The sequence below is a fragment of the Diabrotica undecimpunctata genome, chromosome 8 (assembly GCF_040954645.1).
Source record: "Diabrotica undecimpunctata isolate CICGRU chromosome 8, icDiaUnde3, whole genome shotgun sequence".
NCBI classification, from domain to species: domain Eukaryota; kingdom Metazoa; phylum Arthropoda; class Insecta; order Coleoptera; family Chrysomelidae; genus Diabrotica; species Diabrotica undecimpunctata.
The window spans coordinates 141054219-141073693 of record NC_092810.1 but is presented as its reverse complement, the minus strand read 5'-3'; the positions used below and the strand labels follow the sequence as shown (position 1 = coordinate 141073693).

The following is a 19475-nucleotide window of genomic DNA, read 5'->3' as shown; positions in this document are numbered from 1 at the left end:
TGTGTTTCCTAAAATTTGCGAAACAAACAGCTGGATGAATTAATCGGCAAGGGAATCTAAAATTGCATTCCACAAGCCGTTCACCCTAGTCAAAATTCGTAGTGAATTCAGTTTCTCGTACTTCCAACGAAGTAAATAACAAAACAGAATGACGGTATTAGATTTTTGTTTTGATAAAGTGCAGCAACAACCGTTGATACGTATTTCGACCTCCTTAAGTCTCTTCAGAACGGTATAGCCACTGCTCTGAACCAAAACAAAAATCTTTCCCGTCCTAGACAATAGTTATTAAAATAACTATATACAGACGTAACTACGCCATCTAAAAAAAAAAAGAGAAATCAAACGATTTCTACTTAGCGAAACCGAATTCAAATCTTAACCACTGTGTTTCCTAAAATTTGCGAAACAAACAGCTGGATGAATTAATCGGCAAGGGAATCTAAAATTGCATTCCACAAGCCGTTCACCCTAGTCAAAATTCGTAGTGAATTCAGTTTCTCGTACTTCCAACGAAGTAAATAACAAAACAGAATGACGGTATTAGATTTTTGTTTTGATAAAGTGCAGCAACAACCGTTGATACGTATTTCGACCTCCTTAAGTCTCTTCAGAACGGTATAGCCACTGCTCTGAACCAAAACAAAAATCTTTCCCGTCCTAGACAATAGTTATTAAAATAACTATATACAGACGTAACTACGCCATCTAAAAACAAAAAGAGAAATCAAACGATTTCTACTTAGCGAAACCGAATTCAAATCTTAACCACTGTGTTTCCTAAAATTTGCGAAACAAACAGCTGGATGAATTAATCGGCAAGGGAATCTAAAATTGCATTCCACAAGCCGTTCACCCTAGTCAAAATTCGTAGTGAATTCAGTTTCTCGTACTTCCAACGAAGTAAATAACAAAACAGAATGACGGTATTAGATTTTTGTTTTGATAAAGTGCAGCAACAACCGTTGATACGTATTTCGACCTCCTTAAGTCTCTTCAGAACGGTATAGCCACTGCTCTGAACCAAAACAAAAATCTTTCCCGTCCTAGACAATAGTTATTAAAATAACTATATACAGACGTAACTACGCCATCTAAAAACAAAAAGAGAAATCAAACGATTTCTACTTAGCGAAACCGAATTCAAATCTTAACCACTGTGTTTCCTAAAATTTGCGAAACAAACAGCTGGATGAATTAATCGGCAAGGGAATCTAAAATTGCATTCCACAAGCCGTTCACCCTAGTCAAAATTCGTAGTGAATTCAGTTTCTCGTACTTCCAACGAAGTAAATAACAAAACAGAATGACGGTATTAGATTTTTGTTTTGATAAAGTGCAGCAACAACCGTTGATACGTATTTCGACCTCCTTAAGTCTCTTCAGAACGGTATAGCCACTGCTCTGAACCAAAACAAAAATCTTTCCCGTCCTAGACAATAGTTATTAAAATAACTATATACAGACGTAACTACGCCATCTAAAAACAAAAAGAGAAATCAAACGATTTCTACTTAGCGAAACCGAATTCAAATCTTAACCACTGTGTTTCCTAAAATTTGCGAAACAAACAGCTGGATGAATTAATCGGCAAGGGAATCTAAAATTGCATTCCACAAGCCGTTCACCCTAGTCAAAATTCGTAGTGAATTCAGTTTCTCGTACTTCCAACGAAGTAAATAACAAAACAGAATGACGGTATTAGATTTTTGTTTTGATAAAGTGCAGCAACAACCGTTGATACGTATTTCGACCTCCTTAAGTCTCTAATACCGTCATTCTGTTTTGTTATTTACTTCGTTGGAAGTACGAGAAACTGAATTCACTACGAATTTTGACTAGGGTGAACGGCTTGTGGAATGCAATTTTAGATTCCCTTGCCGATTAATTCATCCAGCTGTTTGTTTCGCAAATTTTAGGAAACACAGTGGTTAAGATTTGAATTCGGTTTCGCTAAGTAGAAATCGTTTGATTTCTCTTTTTGTTTTTAGATGGCGTAGTTACGTCTGTATATAGTTATTTTAATAACTATTGTCTAGGACGGGAAAGATTTTTGTTTTGGTTCAGAGCAGTGGCTATACCGTTCTGAAGAGACTTAAGGAGGTCGAAATACGTATCAACGGTTGTTGCTGCACTTTATCAAAACAAAAATCTAATACCGTCATTCTGTTTTGTTATTTACTTCGTTGGAAGTACGAGAAACTGAATTCACTACGAATTTTGACTAGGGTGAACGGCTTGTGGAATGCAATTTTAGATTCCCTTGCCGATTAATTCATCCAGCTGTTTGTTTCGCAAATTTTAGGAAACACAGTGGTTAAGATTTGAATTCGGTTTCGCTAAGTAGAAATCGTTTGATTTCTCTTTTTGTTTTTAGATGGCGTAGTTACGTCTGTATATAGTTATTTTAATAACTATTGTCTAGGACGGGAAAGATTTTTGTTTTGGTTCAGAGCAGTGGCTATACCGTTCTGAAGAGACTTAAGGAGGTCGAAATACGTATCAACGGTTGTTGCTGCACTTTATCAAAACAAAAATCTAATACCGTCATTCTGTTTTGTTATTTACTTCGTTGGAAGTACGAGAAACTGAATTCACTACGAATTTTGACTAGGGTGAACGGCTTGTGGAATGCAATTTTAGATTCCCTTGCCGATTAATTCATCCAGCTGTTTGTTTCGCAAATTTTAGGAAACACAGTGGTTAAGATTTGAATTCGGTTTCGCTAAGTAGAAATCGTTTGATTTCTCTTTTTGTTTTTAGATGGCGTAGTTACGTCTGTATATAGTTATTTTAATAACTATTGTCTAGGACGGGAAAGATTTTTGTTTTGGTTCAGAGCAGTGGCTATACCGTTCTGAAGAGACTTAAGGAGGTCGAAATACGTATCAACGGTTGTTGCTGCACTTTATCAAAACAAAAATCTAATACCGTCATTCTGTTTTGTTATTTACTTCGTTGGAAGTACGAGAAACTGAATTCACTACGAATTTTGACTAGGGTGAACGGCTTGTGGAATGCAATTTTAGATTCCCTTGCCGATTAATTCATCCAGCTGTTTGTTTCGCAAATTTTAGGAAACACAGTGGTTAAGATTTGAATTCGGTTTCGCTAAGTAGAAATCGTTTGATTTCTCTTTTTGTTTTTAGATGGCGTAGTTACGTCTGTATATAGTTATTTTAATAACTATTGTCTAGGACGGGAAAGATTTTTGTTTTGGTTCAGAGCAGTGGCTATACCGTTCTGAAGAGACTTAAGGAGGTCGAAATACGTATCAACGGTTGTTGCTGCACTTTATCAAAACAAAAATCTAATACCGTCATTCTGTTTTGTTATTTACTTCGTTGGAAGTACGAGAAACTGAATTCACTACGAATTTTGACTAGGGTGAACGGCTTGTGGAATGCAATTTTAGATTCCCTTGCCGATTAATTCATCCAGCTGTTTGTTTCGCAAATTTTAGGAAACACAGTGGTTAAGATTTGAATTCGGTTTCGCTAAGTAGAAATCGTTTGATTTCTCTTTTTGTTTTTAGATGGCGTAGTTACGTCTGTATATAGTTATTTTAATAACTATTGTCTAGGACGGGAAAGATTTTTGTTTTGGTTCAGAGCAGTGGCTATACCGTTCTGAAGAGACTTAAGGAGGTCGAAATACGTATCAACGGTTGTTGCTGCACTTTATCAAAACAAAAATCTAATACCGTCATTCTGTTTTGTTATTTACTTCGTTGGAAGTACGAGAAACTGAATTCACTACGAATTTTGACTAGGGTGAACGGCTTGTGGAATGCAATTTTAGATTCCCTTGCCGATTAATTCATCCAGCTGTTTGTTTCGCAAATTTTAGGAAACACAGTGGTTAAGATTTGAATTCGGTTTCGCTAAGTAGAAATCGTTTGATTTCTCTTTTTGTTTTTAGATGGCGTAGTTACGTCTGTATATAGTTATTTTAATAACTATTGTCTAGGACGGGAAAGATTTTTGTTTTGGTTCAGAGCAGTGGCTATACCGTTCTGAAGAGACTTAAGGAGGTCGAAATACGTATCAACGGTTGTTGCTGCACTTTATCAAAACAAAAATCTAATAAAGATATTTTAATATAAAATCACAAATTAAGAAACGATGGGGGCAAAAGCAAATAAACACCTAGATGTTTTCGTGAAAAAAAAACCAATTTTGGTTAGAGGGAACATTCGAGATTCCCACTGAAACAGCTTTCACTCAAGGTCGATCACCCAAGTCTTTTTAAGAAAAGTGAGCGTAGTAAACGAAAAAAAACGGAAGAAATAAGGGCCTCCGTAGGTAATGAAATTATTGTCCACGCTGTTAAATCTGTGTTGCAGACAACAGGACATAGGACTGCCTTAAAATTGCTTAATGACATTACGTACTCACCAACACGGGCCTGTAAATATAGAAAAGCCTACAGTAAAGTTTGCGACAAGGATGAGCTACCTCCATTGACGCCTCTGCAAGCACTCAAGATGTTAGTTGAAGCTGATCTATTGAGACGGCAGTATGAGATAATAAGAGCAACGAATCCAAAACATTTCCCTTGCTATGATTTTCTTTTGAAAGCTATCTGCCAAAAAGAGTGCTATCCGCCAAAAGAATCCCTAAAAATTACATCTACCTGCGCAGAGAGTAACCTACAGTGCCTAATGGATCTAACCGTGACACGATTATCAAAATACCTAGAAGATGTGCTAATTCGACTTAACGAGTAAGAGAGGAAGTCTTTAATGATAATTTGCAAATGGGGTTGTGACGGTGCTCAACAATCCAAATTTAAACAAAGTTTCGATAATGATACTGATTCAGATGCTAACATTTTTATGAGTTCCTTTGTACCTTTGCGCATTGTTTGTGAAAAAACGGTAGTAAAATTATATGGCAAAATCCAACCTCTTCTTCGTCAAAGTTTTGCTGGCCAATTCGATTTAGATTTGTAAAAGAAACAACGGATGTAACTAAAGAAGAGATAAAATATGTGCAGGAGTCCATTAGACAACTGAACTATACAATTGTTACGTTACCTCAAAGAACTTTAATGATTTGTCAATGAAAAATACTGTAAACCCTCAAGCTTTGGAATTCGGTTTGTCAATATTACACGCGCGGATCCGTATTTTTGAAAGTATTATACACCTTGCGTATAAACTACCTGTAAAAAAATACAAGGAAAGAAAAAGTGAAGAAGAAAAGGCATTAGAAGGCCAAAAGAAGTCGGAAATTCAGGGGAGGTTTCGGAATGAAACCGGACTACTCGTTGACATGCCAAAAGCCAACTTTGGCAACACCAATGACGTCAACACAAGCCGCAGATTTTTTGAAAATCCCGAATTGGCTTCAGACATTACAGGTATTAGCTTTGATATGATTTACAGATTGAAGGTAATTTTAGAAACTATTTCAAGTGGTCACAAAATAGATGCTGAAAATATGATACGTATACGTACGAAACAGCAAAATTGTACGTGGAAGTTTATGGTTGGCATCCAATGACGCCAACCATGCACAAGCTATTGATACAAGGAAACCAAATCATAAAAAATTCGCTACTTCCAATAGGACAGCTATCAGAAGAAGCGGCAGAGGCCCGGAACAAGCATTTCCGATCATATCGGTTAAATTTTGCTAGAAAGTTTTCTAGGGAAGAGTGTAACTTAGATGTATATTATAGGCTTTTGTTAAGTTCAGATCCCTTCATTGGTTGCTGATTATTAATATATTTTTTTTATTGTTAATTTTGAGTTTTCATTCTTTTGTGTGTTATAACGATTACTGTTTATTTATAACGTGACAAATATATGTTTGTTGTAAAAAATATATACTTTTCCTTTAATTTAATTGAACGTAGAACCAATTACACCAAATATACTTTTGGCCACCTAAATCTTTGAAATCTATGTATGTGCGTTGTTTACCCAATTTAATACAAAAACTATTTTTTTAGGTGCGAAATATTTAACACATTAAATTATAACATTTTATTCTTTCACGTTCAGTGGTATAATAATTTCTCGCTAATACAAACTCTTTAAAGTTATACATACTTATTGGTTATAATATATTAAAAATCATAAATACTTATACTTGTTAATTGGACGCCACTTTACGCTTTAAGATTATGAAACGGTGCAAAGCACCCCTTGCATATAGTCACGTTATACTTAAAACAAATTGTATCATTGAAAAAGCATTTAATAAAGTAAGACATGGAAAATAAGTCCAAATTCTAAAAACGAAAAACATATAACAAATAATAATCACAAACCTTTACTTGAATCAAAGAGCACGTAACGAACCCAGTGCAAAAATTGAAATCAGAAGAGGAATTAGGCAGGGATGTATTATGACCCCATTACTATTCAGTGTATATAGTAAATCTGTTTTTGAAAAAGCAATGGCATTACTATCTGAAAGTAAAGGAATATTAATTAACGGAAGAACTATAACAAATATACAAACAAACATACATTTGGGAGATGTACCGATAGAAAGGGTTAAAAAATACAGATACCGGGAACCTGGATTTCAAAATATAATATTCAAATAACAGAAATAATTGCCAAGATAGAAATACTATGAAATTCTTTTGTAAAAATGAAAACAATTCTGTGCAATAAAGAACTGAGAGTAAGAGCTCTGAGCTGTTACGTGTTTTTGATACTACAATATGAACTAGAAATCTTGACACTAAAGTGTAAGCACATAAATATGCTATAGTTATTTGGAATATGGTATTATAGAAGGATGCTTAGAATAGAATGAACACAGAAGAAATCGAACATGGAAATATTGAGAGAAATGGGCAAAGAATACAAAATAATAAATACAATAAAAATAAGAAAGTTACAATAGCTTGGGCACATAATGAGGCTCAGCGATATCAAATGCTAAGATTAATAATACAGGGAATGCCATGAGGAGTAAGTGGTAAAGGAAGAAGAAAAATGGTTAAAAAATTTAACTTGTTTAGATGTAGTCCAATAGAACTCTTCAGAGCAGCGGTAAATAGAGTAGAAATGATAAATGAATGTCCGCCCCGAATAAGGTTGTAACCCTCAATATTTGTGAATCGGTGTTATTAGCGGAATAAGGTTGTAATCATCATTTCTGGTATACTGGTATACAATTGGTCACAGAAAATCACCTCATTTCATATTTATGAGAGCATTCAAGTCAAGCCGCGGCGAATAAGGATGTAACATCATTAGAAATATTAGAAATGGCAGATGAAGCATGTAATAATGTAAGTGTGGCCACAGAAAAACAATTAAATAAGTCTCGAAAAAGAAAAATTAGTCTTAGTTAGTGGAAGGCCAATAAAAGAAAAACTTGGACTTCTTGGCTAAAAAAGAAAGAGGAGTTAAAAATCGTTTTTTGCCACCAGTTGCCATTCCAGTTGTATAGGTGTTCCTTAAAAAATGAATATAATTTTCTTAACAAGCAGTCATATTTGTCTCATTTCCTTATGTTTCCACACAACATGTTAAACGGTTGTAACCAACGCATTCTAATGAATTTCAGTGATGTTACAACCTTTTTCCACTAAGCGGATTTTCTATCGCCGTATATAGCCTTAAGTTTTTATATATAAAAGTTTATGCTATATTGTTTTCCCATAAATATTTTGTTTTCCTTATCCAATAATAAAAAGTAAAATATTGATCTTAAATTTGATTACAAACGAAAAAAACGTTTCCTGCCAAAACTTAATTTTGTGGGTTACAACCTTATTCAAATGATATCCAATCTCTTATTCAAATGGTGACCTCATTCAAACTTGAAGGATCCTCTAGATTATGCAGTGTAATTTCAAATTCCATATTATAATAATTATTTAGAAGTTTATTCTTTTCAAGAATAGCACCTCTTTGTCTTTTTCGCAACCATGTACAAATAAAAGTTTTTTATACAGATTTATGTTACTTGCTTACATATATTATATTTATCTAATATTTTTTGCATTGACTTTTGCAGTGAGAAGTAAACAACCCTTTAAATTTAGCATCGTGTGTCGAGGGTAACGGCACTAAAACAATGGAAGCTCGACTTTATTTCATGTCGGAAAAATCTCGACCGCACACTCACGTATGCCACACTATGAATAGGAAAAGAACGACAAAAATTCGTGTCAATGTACTATTTAGTAACAGTAGTGTCGGATATATTTCGGTGGGGTAATTTTAAAATACGAGTATAAGTTTCGACAGGAATTATATATCTCTATAGTTTTTTGCAAAAATGGGCACAGTATTAACACAAAATTTTATCAGAATTATTGAAAGCACATACAAAATAAATTTATATGGTCAAAATACCACGATCTTACTAAGATAACGATCACTCATAATAAGTTCATTAAATGATATAATATAATATAATAGAAATATGCTTTATTGTCACTGAAAATTGTACAATTTTATGGATAAAGCATACAAAATCAGTTTGTAAGAATGGTTTGTTAAGTGTATTAAACTTGATATATACTGCTTGATCAGATAGTCTTGCATTAAAAATTGTAGAGCGTAGAGGTAAGAAATCTTCAAGAGGTGGGAAAAAGAAAGGCAATATAGATATTCTTCTAGTAATTCTTGTAGGAGAATTAACGTGCATTGTGAAAACATACGATACGAATATATTGACCAAGGATAATTTGGGAGCACAATCAACAGCATATTTAATATTCAAGTCTCCGCATAGAATTTTTCTGCTTTTATTAGGCAGGTCGTCTAACAAATTTAACAAGTTCTTGTTAAGAGTTAAAGTCAAAGTTAAGATTCTTGTTCGAAACCAACGAAAACTCTGGTTAAATCGAGTTTCATTTTAGATGGGAATAAGCCACAATTAAAGGTTAAAGTACGTTTATTGACGTTTCAATTTTCACTTCGGAAATCGTTCTCAAAATAAAAATCAATGTTTGTATTTTAAGAACGATTTCCGAAGTGGAAATTGAAACGTCAATAAACGTACTTTAACCTTTAATTGTGGCTTTTTCCCATTTAAATAGTAAATGCTTTAACATGCCACAAAAAAATAGCTTCAGAACAATATAAAATATAATCTTTTACAATTTTTTTAAGTTTCAGCTCTTAATATTAATAAATAATGGAAATATTATGGTTTTAAGAAAAAATGCTATCTAGTTTTCCATTGGTAAGAGAATGTTCTGTTTTTTTTAAAGTGTGTTTTTTTACCATATTTTTATTAAGCATACTTACAAGTGTGTGACATAAAAAATTTCAAAGTTATTATAAATGTTTTTAAGCTAAAAAGTCAGCCCTTTTTCAAACTATATTTTAATAACAAATTTAATAAAATGTTGCAGTTTTTTTAATATATCTTAAAAAATAACCCTTGTAAAATCCATTTCAATTTACAGAATACGTCTAGAGGGACGATCTGTATAAGTACAGTTGTTTAAATAATCTCTCTTTGGTATAAACAAATTCAATAACTTATATACACTATTTGATCGATCTGTTTGAAATTGATTGAAACATTTTTTTATTTACAAAGTCGCATCAGCCTGTAAGGCTATTAGCGAAAAAAGAAAAAGTATTAACAATAATTGAACAGTGTAACAATTAAATTTTGTATAAATAGTTTATTGCTTTTAGATATTGTGCACTGTATTTCCGCACTCTCCGTTCGGCTCGCGGATATAAGAATACGGCCGAGGTCAGAAAGCCCTGCCTGTCGTAAGAGGCGACTAATGGGTAGAGGAATCGAGAGGTGGAGAGCCGTCACTTGAGGTGTCGGGTTTGTAGAAACGCACACGGTCGCTTAGGCGACACGGTCACCGGTCTACATTCTTAGTATCCGAGACGAGACTCTTGTGGGACCACTCTACTCTCATTCCAAAAGAGCCTGGCAAGGTTGAACGAGCTGGGCCCGTACATACCTCTCCTGGCCCTGTGTTAGGCGTGGTGTGGGTGCCCCGACACTTACCCGTCGGGAGATCCAAGAGTGGTAGAGGAGAGATCCTCAGCGGCGACCTGTCTACGTGCGTGGAAATTCCTCCGCCTGCTTAGCCTATCCGAACGGGGGCGAGATAACGGGTAGGTGAGGTAATCGCAACACAGGTACTACGGGGAAGGTGGAGCTCCACGAAACCTTTTTTGCATTCGTGGCGTGGCACCTTCACTTTGGTGTCGGACTCGTAGGGGCAGAGATTCCGTTAACGGTCGTAAGCCGAAAGGCCAGGAAGACCAGGGTCCTGCCAAATTTTATTTGGAGGGCACGAAGCATACCTATGTATTTCCGCACTGTGTAACGGGCACTCCACTAGAAGGTATTTTATTGTTAGCGGGGTCTCGCAAGCAAACAGATGTCCATGCATAAGGCGACTATAACCAAGATATGATACACTTTAATAACTCATTAACTGCCACAATTTTAAGTTGTTGTCTTACATATTCATGTTCTTACATAGCATGTCCAAAATGGCGGCTAGTAGTTTAACAGTCATCATAACGACGGAATTCTACATTAAGAGTAGATATTTTAGTCAATTTTAAGTTACCATTGACAGTGACAAACATTCAGTTAATAAATTATGTAAATAAACTTAGTGAAAAATCTACGAACTCAATAGACAGCGATAAAGAAGACAAATTTCATGACACGAGTGAAAATTTATCTTGTGATTGTGAAAGACTTGGGAAAGATTATGACGCTATTAAAAAAGAACTTGTTCTTTTCAACTTGAAAAAATAATTCAAGAACAAGAAGATTTATTATCATTGTTAAAACTACAAAATACTAATTCAATTTTGCAACATGTACCGCCATTTACCAGTAAAATATCAGAATCTATTAAAACATCAACAACTAATAAAAATTCTAGAAAAAGTAAATATAAAATAAATGAGCAAAAAATTGTGTCGGCTAGTGAATCTGAACAAAAACCTACTGAACAAAATATTGGTTCAAATACAAAATCGGTAGGAGATTCCGAAAGGAATTACCCGACACAAAATAAAATAAATAAATACAACAAACCGATTTTCGGTAGCAAAATTTCTTCTCACCAGGCTTTCGCTATTCAAAATATGAATTAGTTTTACAGTAACTTCTAAACTTCCTACGTCTCGATCGAGATTTTGTCCATTTGTGCGGACTGCTGCATTTCCACTACAGTTTTGTAAAGTCCCGATATGTTTGATTATAAAACAGTTTTCTGCCCGTGTCTCTGCTGCAGGCACATCTGTAGCTGTAGCCAAAGTTATGAATTGTCTGCTGACTGCGATCTTTCTCGAAAATTTTAAATGAATTTTAATCTTCTTACGACAGATCCACTGGGTCATATAGATGGGTTCTATACATTGTCTAGACTTTCTAAAGGAAAGGACACTTTATAAGATGATTGCTTATCAGTTCTATTTCTATCCTCACAATCAAAACATATTTCAGGCGCCGTTTCTTTTAAAAATCCTTCCAATCATTTAATTCTAATTTTAATACACTCCCTCGACGGACGCATCTGCACCTTTCACCTGTCGGTGCCGATATGAATTCAAATGATTTAAAGGATTTTTTAAAAGAAACGGCGCCTGAAATATGTTTTGATTGTGAGGAATGAAATAGAACTGATAAGCAATGATCTTATAAAGTGTCCTTCCCTTTAGAAAGTCTATACAACCCATCTATATGGCCCAGTGGATCTGTCGTAAAAAGATTCAAATTCATAACTTTGGCTACAACTACAGATGTGCCTGCAGCAGAGATACGGGAAGAAAACTCTTTTGTAATCAAACATATCGGGACTTTACAAAACTTTAGTGGAAATGCAGCAGTCCGCACAAATGGAAACAATCTAGATCGAGACATAGGAAGTTTAGAAGTTCCTGAAAAACTAATTCATATTTTGAATAGCGAAAGCCTGGTGAGTATGTTCCATGTTGACGTTCAATGTTTAGCAAATAAAGTAGAAATGATAGATTTATTTTTGTTGGAATTTACCTTCGATGTTGTCTGCTTCTCAGAGTACTGACAGAGTGAAGCAAATCTCCGATACATAAACCTCGATGCGTATTTACTTGCTAGCGGTTTCTGTAGGAAAAATAAAAAGAACGGTGGTACTGTAATATATGTTAAAAATACTTTAAAATTCGAAGCTATTAATTGTGATAAATTTAATATACATAGAACAAACATTTGATTTTGTGGAATCGTTCTACAAGATATTAACACGGTTGTATTGGCAGTGTATAGATAGAATAAAAGTAACGACTTTTTTTAGAAATTTCGAAAATTTATTAGGTTCCATTATGAGGCCAAATTTAAAAGTAATAGTTTTGGGAGATTTTAATATTAATTTTATTGCGAAAACGGCAAATACTAGTGAGCTGACTTCTATAATATCATCATTTGGAATAAAACCAACAATCCATGAGTATACTAGAATTACTGATACATCTGCCAATTGTATAGACAATATTATGACAAATGTTGAAGAAGGTAAGTTTCGGGCAAATGTTCTTAAACCTTGTTTCTCATCATCTCATATCTCTAATCATCGCGGCCAGTATATCCGTATAAGGTTAACATCAATTCAGCAAAAGTCAAGTGTTTGCACTAGAGCCTTTACGCAGAAGTGTATCTTGAATATGCGGAACTTTTTATCCGTGTTAGACTGGAACATGTTTATTGATAATCTTGATGTAAATTACCTAGCAACGTTTAGATAATTATAATCTTGCAGTATCGCAATATTTTCCACTAAAAAAAAACTGGTATCAAAGACGGAAGATGTCCGGTAAACTGGTTCAATGACAACTTAAAAAATATGACAAATCATTTGCAAACATATAAAATACATGCTGATTCTACTTAAAACCCAGTACATTACAGCGAATATAAAAGATATAAAAATCAGTACAATGGTGAGCTAAAAAGAACGAAAAAGCTGGCATATGATCAATTGATATTAACTTCAAAGAGTAGATCAAAGACGTGTTGAAAGGTAATTAACTATGAGCGAAATAAAACAAATGGTTTACATAATTCAACAACCAACATATCTTGTGACTCTCTCAATAACTTTTTTGTTGAAATTGCTGAGAATATTATAAAATCCCTTCCAAATACACCAGACGACACAAATTTGAACTATCAAAAATTTTCAGCTCCATCGAATTCATTTTATCAGTCTCCAACCAATCAACAAGAAATATCCGCAGTTATAAAAACATTAAAAAATTCTCAAATTGTTTGGATACTAATGAGCTAAATGCATCTTTTATCAAAAGCACTAGTGAAATAATTACTAAGCCTTTAACACATCTCATTAATAGTATTTTTTTCAATCGGGATATTCCCAACTTCATTTAAATACTCCAAGATTGTTCCTATTTTTAAAAATGGCGATCGTGACCTTGTAGACAATATTAGACCAAATTCCATAGTTTTGATATTTAGTAAAATAATAGAAAAAATTCTGAAGAAGCGTCTTATATCATACTTAGAAACAAATAACCCTTTTACTAGTTCACAATATGGGTTTTGAAAGGATCATTCCACAACACATGCACTTTTAGATGTGATGAGTGCCATAGTTGATGGCCTTAAGAAGCATAATCACTCTACCATAACGCTGTGTGATCTTTCAAAGGCCTTGGACTGTGTTTCTCACGATATTTTGCTAAAAAAAACTGCATTTTTACGGTATAAGAGGTACTCCTTTGGAACTAATTTCATCGTATCTAAAGGATATAATACCAAGCAGTCAAGTACGGAAATTGTCTCTCTAAATTTAAGCAGATAAAGCATGGAGTGCCACAAGGATCAGTTCTTGGCCCTGTATTATTTATAATATATGTTAATGACTTGCCCAATTTCATGGCTTCATTTAAAACAGTTTTATTTGCAGATAATACTACTTTTGTTTTTTGTCTGATAAAAATCGTTCAGTTTTAGAAACCACGTCTGAGTATATAAATTCCATTGCTTGTATTTTGTGTATGTTATATATTATCTTTTTTACTTATACATATAATTTACTTGCTACAAACAAATTTGTAAAATTGTAAAATTTGTAAAATTTGTAAAATTTGTAAACCTATTTAAATAAATCTAGAATCTTGAATCATATCATCGCGGAAAAAACAAAGTTATTCACGTTTATAAATTATTGCAAAATTAAGGGTTTATTGCAACTATCTTGGTGAATTGTTCATGTATTTTAATTTAGAAACTCGCAAATTGAAGAACTTTTTAAGATCTACAATATTTATTTAAACCATTTTTCTGTAAACTCTAAGAAACATTTTATATAGACAAAAATGGTTTTTTCACTTTTTAAGATTGTTTACAAAAAAACAAAGCAAAATCAGTTGTAAGTCTTCACGGATTTTTCGTCAGCTATCCCTTATAGGTATACCTTTTAGAACCTTAAAATATCTGTATAAGATTTTTATGTGAAATTAATGATTTTTTGGCAGATAGACTAGTGTAACTGTATTTTTATTCATTATGATAAAACTAGGGATGTTTAGTAATTATAAAGAAAATAAATTCATTATTATGTTGAGTATTAGTTTACAGTCTGCAAATTACTTTATACCAGCCCTTTCTCCGGCACTGTTTGTGTCATAAGCTGCGGTTTTTCAGGTAAATAGCCAGTTTCAGCGGAAATGCATAGAAAGTATAATTTAAAAACCCTATTTATGGCCGTTTTACCGGAAAAAGTCGAATGTACCTTAACAAGTAAAAATAACAATGGTAGCAATTCATGCATGTTTTGCACTAAAACAATACATAGCAAAGAAAATATGGCTATTGAAAAAGTAGAAAATTTGGAAGAAGTATAAAAGCTTCCTTTGGTTTTCACTGTTCTTACCTTAGGGAGTATAAACATGTTCTAGTGTAATAGTTGATCTTTAGAATAGAATAGAAATATGCTTTATTATCACTGAGAATTGTAGGGGACGGTGGTCCACAGTGAGACAAAAATCATATTTCTTCAAACAGAACTCGGAAATTTCAAAAATTAAATTTAATTCCTTAACTACGGTTTAGATGCCTATTTATACCAACAACATAATAGAATAAAACGGAAAAAATCCTAACACAAATGTTGCATTGTCGTTTGGTGCCGGCTGGCAATGGATCTGGAAGCACAATTTCTAAAAAGTAACTAATTACCTTCGTAAAATATTTTTTTTCGATATTCTTTTACAAAACTCGGGAAAATGCGAATTCACTGCAGCGGCATGTGGCACTAAACGAAACCCATACACAAATAAAATATCAACTTATTTGATCGCCAAATTTGAAAGTGAAAAGCAATGTCTTACTGTGTACCGCGTCTCACTGTGGACTATCCTCCCCTACAATTTTATGGACAAAGCTTACAGTCAGAGAAATAACAATAACAATTTAAAATTTACTGAAATTACATAAATCGTCAATATCAAAATTATTCACTTTTTCTACTTACACAATACTGATTAAAATAAACTAAACATGTCAAGTAGCTATAAAACACCGAGATTTCTTCTTTCATACACCCTACGTGTATAAAACTGATGTAAAATTAAAGAATCACTTCATTGTCCTTTGCTTAACCGCTAAAGGAGCAAATAACGTTACGTGTTTAAGTGCGATGTTTTCCAGATGATGATTTTTACTCATAGATATCACACGTATAGAAGTCAACTATGTACAGAACACTAGAATAGACACTCCGCTAAAAGGAAACATTTACAGAGCATCCGCTAAAAGGAAACTTCTAGGTAATAATAAATGACTGAAAGGAAATATACAATTATTGAACTTTGACTTCCTTTGTATAATATATAGTATCATTTGTGTCGATCAAAATGTGTTATAAAATGTATTATGTAAAAATATTCAAAATGAACTATTCATCGAAACATTTTTGATACTATTAAAAAAACGTTTTCCACTTTCTTCTAAATTTTCTATGGCCATTTAACATCAGGTTATTTTATTTTTGCGATTTTTTTTAATATTTTGGCTTCATTTTGCTTTTACACTAATTTTCAGAAATACAAAAATTCTGCCCGAAATAACCAAGATGCGTAAAGTGTATTGGCAAAAACTTGACTAAGGAATGCAATAATCAAGAGGATCCTAAATATGTAAACTGTGGAGAAAAGCAACCTGCTAATTACCCAGAGTTAAAGAAATCTATCAAATCCTCCAGAAAGAAATCAGAGGTATAGTAACAAAAATAGCTATGTCCATAATTTTTTAGAAATTGACATTTTGATAGCAATATTTTCATTTCGAGACGGCCTATTACCTAAAGCATCAGTTTGGGATTAAATTTAACTTAGTTCAGAGTTATTTTGATTAAAAAAATTTGTTTGGAAACAAACTTGGTTACGTCCACATAAACTTAGTATCAAACATAGTTACACGCACGCCAGCCAATAGGAGCACTTCATTCGAACCAAAACTGTTATGGCCGCTTATACACATTTCTATGTTATTACGTCGTCAGTTTTTCGCATTTTAAATAAGAATTCCTGTGATTTGAAGAAGTAAAACCTATAATTTTTTATCGAGATGGATGTTTTTCCTATGCCTGTAGACAAAAACCACGGGAAAAGGCATGAAAACGAATTCTTCTTCTTCTTCACGTGCCATCTCCGCGACGGAGGTTGGCAATCATCATGGCTATTCTGATCTTAGATGCTGTTGCTCTGAATAGTTCAATTGATGTGCATCCGTACCATTCCCTCGTTACGCAACCATGAGATTCTTGTTCTTCCTACACTTCTCTTGCCCTGGATTTTCCCTTGTATAATCAATTGAAGTAGGTTGTATTTCTCATTCCGCATAACATACCCCAGGTATTGCAGCTTTCGTGTCTTGATGGTTTCCAATACTTCCACTCTTTTGTTGATTCTTCTCATGACTTCGTTGTTTGTTACATGCTCGGTCCATGATATCTTCAGGATTCTTCTATACACTCACATTTCAAATGCTTGCACGATTGCTTGCACATCCACATTTCAAAAACGAATTTTACAGCCACAAAACTGGAAGGCTAACAAGGCGAAAAAAGAGGTAAGTTTGTTTGTTTATCAGGGCCGTACCGCAAGTCGCATTTAGATACATGTTAATCTATAGAGCGTTTCACGTTAAGAAAATAACATTAGGCTTATGGAGATCAGTGTTGCCAAAACTCTCAGGCATGCGGTTTACTAGATTATCGATATATTTTTCGAATTTACATTTTCAATTAACATTTAACTATAAAGTCAGAATAACAACTGAAGAACCACAAAGCCATATTATCATTATGTAGTCTCAGAGAACGGCATAAAATCGCTGACATACGCACACCGTATTATTTTAAGTTGCAATTAGTAATTAGATATACGCATTCCAAAATTTTCTAAAATTTCTAAAAGAAAAAACGAAATGTGGGAAGAGAAATGCGAAGAGATGGACCGATGCTTAGGAGGAACCAAAGTGACACAAGCTTGGAAATTCATAAAAAGTATTAGAAAAGAAAGAAAAGATGAGGGAAATATAAACCTGATTCAAAATAAAAAGTGGGAAAAATATTACGAAACGCTATTAACAGAAAGTAGGCACGAATTTATGGAAAGACCTGATTATATCTCAATGACAGAAAATTCAGAGGTGCATAAGATAAACAAAGAAGAACTGAAAAAAGAATTGAAACAAATGAAAAATGGAAAAACACCCGGGCCTGGAGACATTCCCATCGAGTTGGTGAAACATGGACCGAATGCTCTTTTGGAAAGCTTAGTGAATATTTTTAATAAATGCTTAATTGAAGGCCAAACGATTCCAGACGATTGGAATTTGGCCCACATTAGCCCCATTTATAAAAAGGGAGACAGAAAAGAATGCGGAAATTATAGAGGCATTAGCGTAACTAGCTCGCTGGGAAGGTTATATGGTCGTATATTGAAAAGAAGAATAGAAGAGGAGTATAAAGAAATTGAAGAACAAAGCGGCTTCAGAGCAGGAAGATCGTGCGTGGACAACACATTTACCCTCCAACAAGTAATTGAAAAACGAACAGCTCGAAACCTCCCTACGCATCTGGTATTTATAGATCTGGAGAAGGCTTATGATACAGTTCCTTTAAAACTCTTATTTAGTGTCTTGACGAAAACGGACCTTAGTAAAACATATCTAAAAGCAATACTGAACATCTATAAATGTCCTCAAAGCACTGTAAAAACAGGAAATACTTTCTCAAGGGTATTTACAGTAACGAAAGGCTTGAGACAAGGATGTTGTCTTTCCCCCACCCTATTCAAAATATATATCCAAGAAGCACTGCACCAGTGGAGACAAAAATGTGCGGGAATGGGGTTGAAGCTTAACAACCATTATCTGACAACGCTGTTCTTTGCAGATGATCAAGTACTAATTGCAAGCTGTGAAGAAGATGCAGATTATATGCTTAGAAAGCTTAAAGATGAATACGAAAAATGGGGGATGAGTATGAATATGTCTAAAACAGAATATATGCGAATAGGCAGTGAAGACGAAGACCCGGATTTGGAAATTAGACAAATGAAAAGGTGCTACGAATACAAATATTTGGGAAGTATTATCTGCAGTAAAGGAACAACGGAACGAGATATAGACTATAGAGTGCAACAAGGCAGGAAGAGTGTTCAAATTCTGAATTCGATACTTTGGTCCAACAAAGCTACTATGAGAACTAAAATGACTATCTACAAAGTAATTGTAGAGCCCATTCTTACATATGGAGCAGAATGTTGGCAAATGACAGTAAAAGGAAAGAAAAAAGTTGACACTGTTGAAATGGACTACCTAAGAAGAGCTTGCCGTATATCAAGAGTAGAACGTATACCTAATTCTGAAATTAGAAGAAAAACAGATAGAGTACATACAACTTCTGAAAGAATAGAAACTAGACAGTTAATATGGTATGGACACGTACAGAGGATGGACGACAACAAATGGCCAAAAAGAGCTATAGAATACAATCCAAGTAATAGAAGGAAACGAGGAAGACCAGCCAAGTCTTGGATACAAGGTGTTATGGAAACCATGAAAGACAGAGCCATTGATGAAGACACCTGGAGAGATAGAAAAAGATGGCGATCGAAATGCGGGAAGCGGCAGAAGCTGTAGGATCCCCGCTTATATATATATATATATACGCATTCCAAGCGGTCCGTTTATTTGCTTTTAAATCTTTAATAGCCGGCAAAGTGCATGATTTAACTAAGCAATATTTTCTACTGATTTCTATGATTCATGGTATATGATATTCTTACCGAAAAACAAATAAACTGTCGTTACTATAATTAAAATAAGATAAAATAAAATTATCTTGTGTAAATACTATTTATTTAATTAAAATCATTTTCCCTACTTTTCATCTCTTGTTTCGAATGGACACTTTTGGTCAATTACGTTAAAAAACAATTATTTAATTCATGTCTGTGAAAAAAAAAATACAAATTATACAACACTGAA

General features: G+C 33.8%; 1 protein-coding gene across 1 annotated transcript in view; it reads right to left on the bottom strand.

Annotated features, from left to right (window-relative positions):
* Positions 1-15662, bottom strand: part of LOC140448129 (facilitated trehalose transporter Tret1-like) — a 111856-nt gene extending 96194 nt beyond the window's left edge. Inside the window, exon 1 of the transcript XR_011951658.1 lies at positions 15451-15662. The gene's annotated coding sequence lies outside the window, so the exon portion shown is untranslated. The remainder of the gene's footprint in view (positions 1-15450) is intronic.
* Between the last annotated feature and the right edge of the window lie 3813 nt (positions 15663-19475).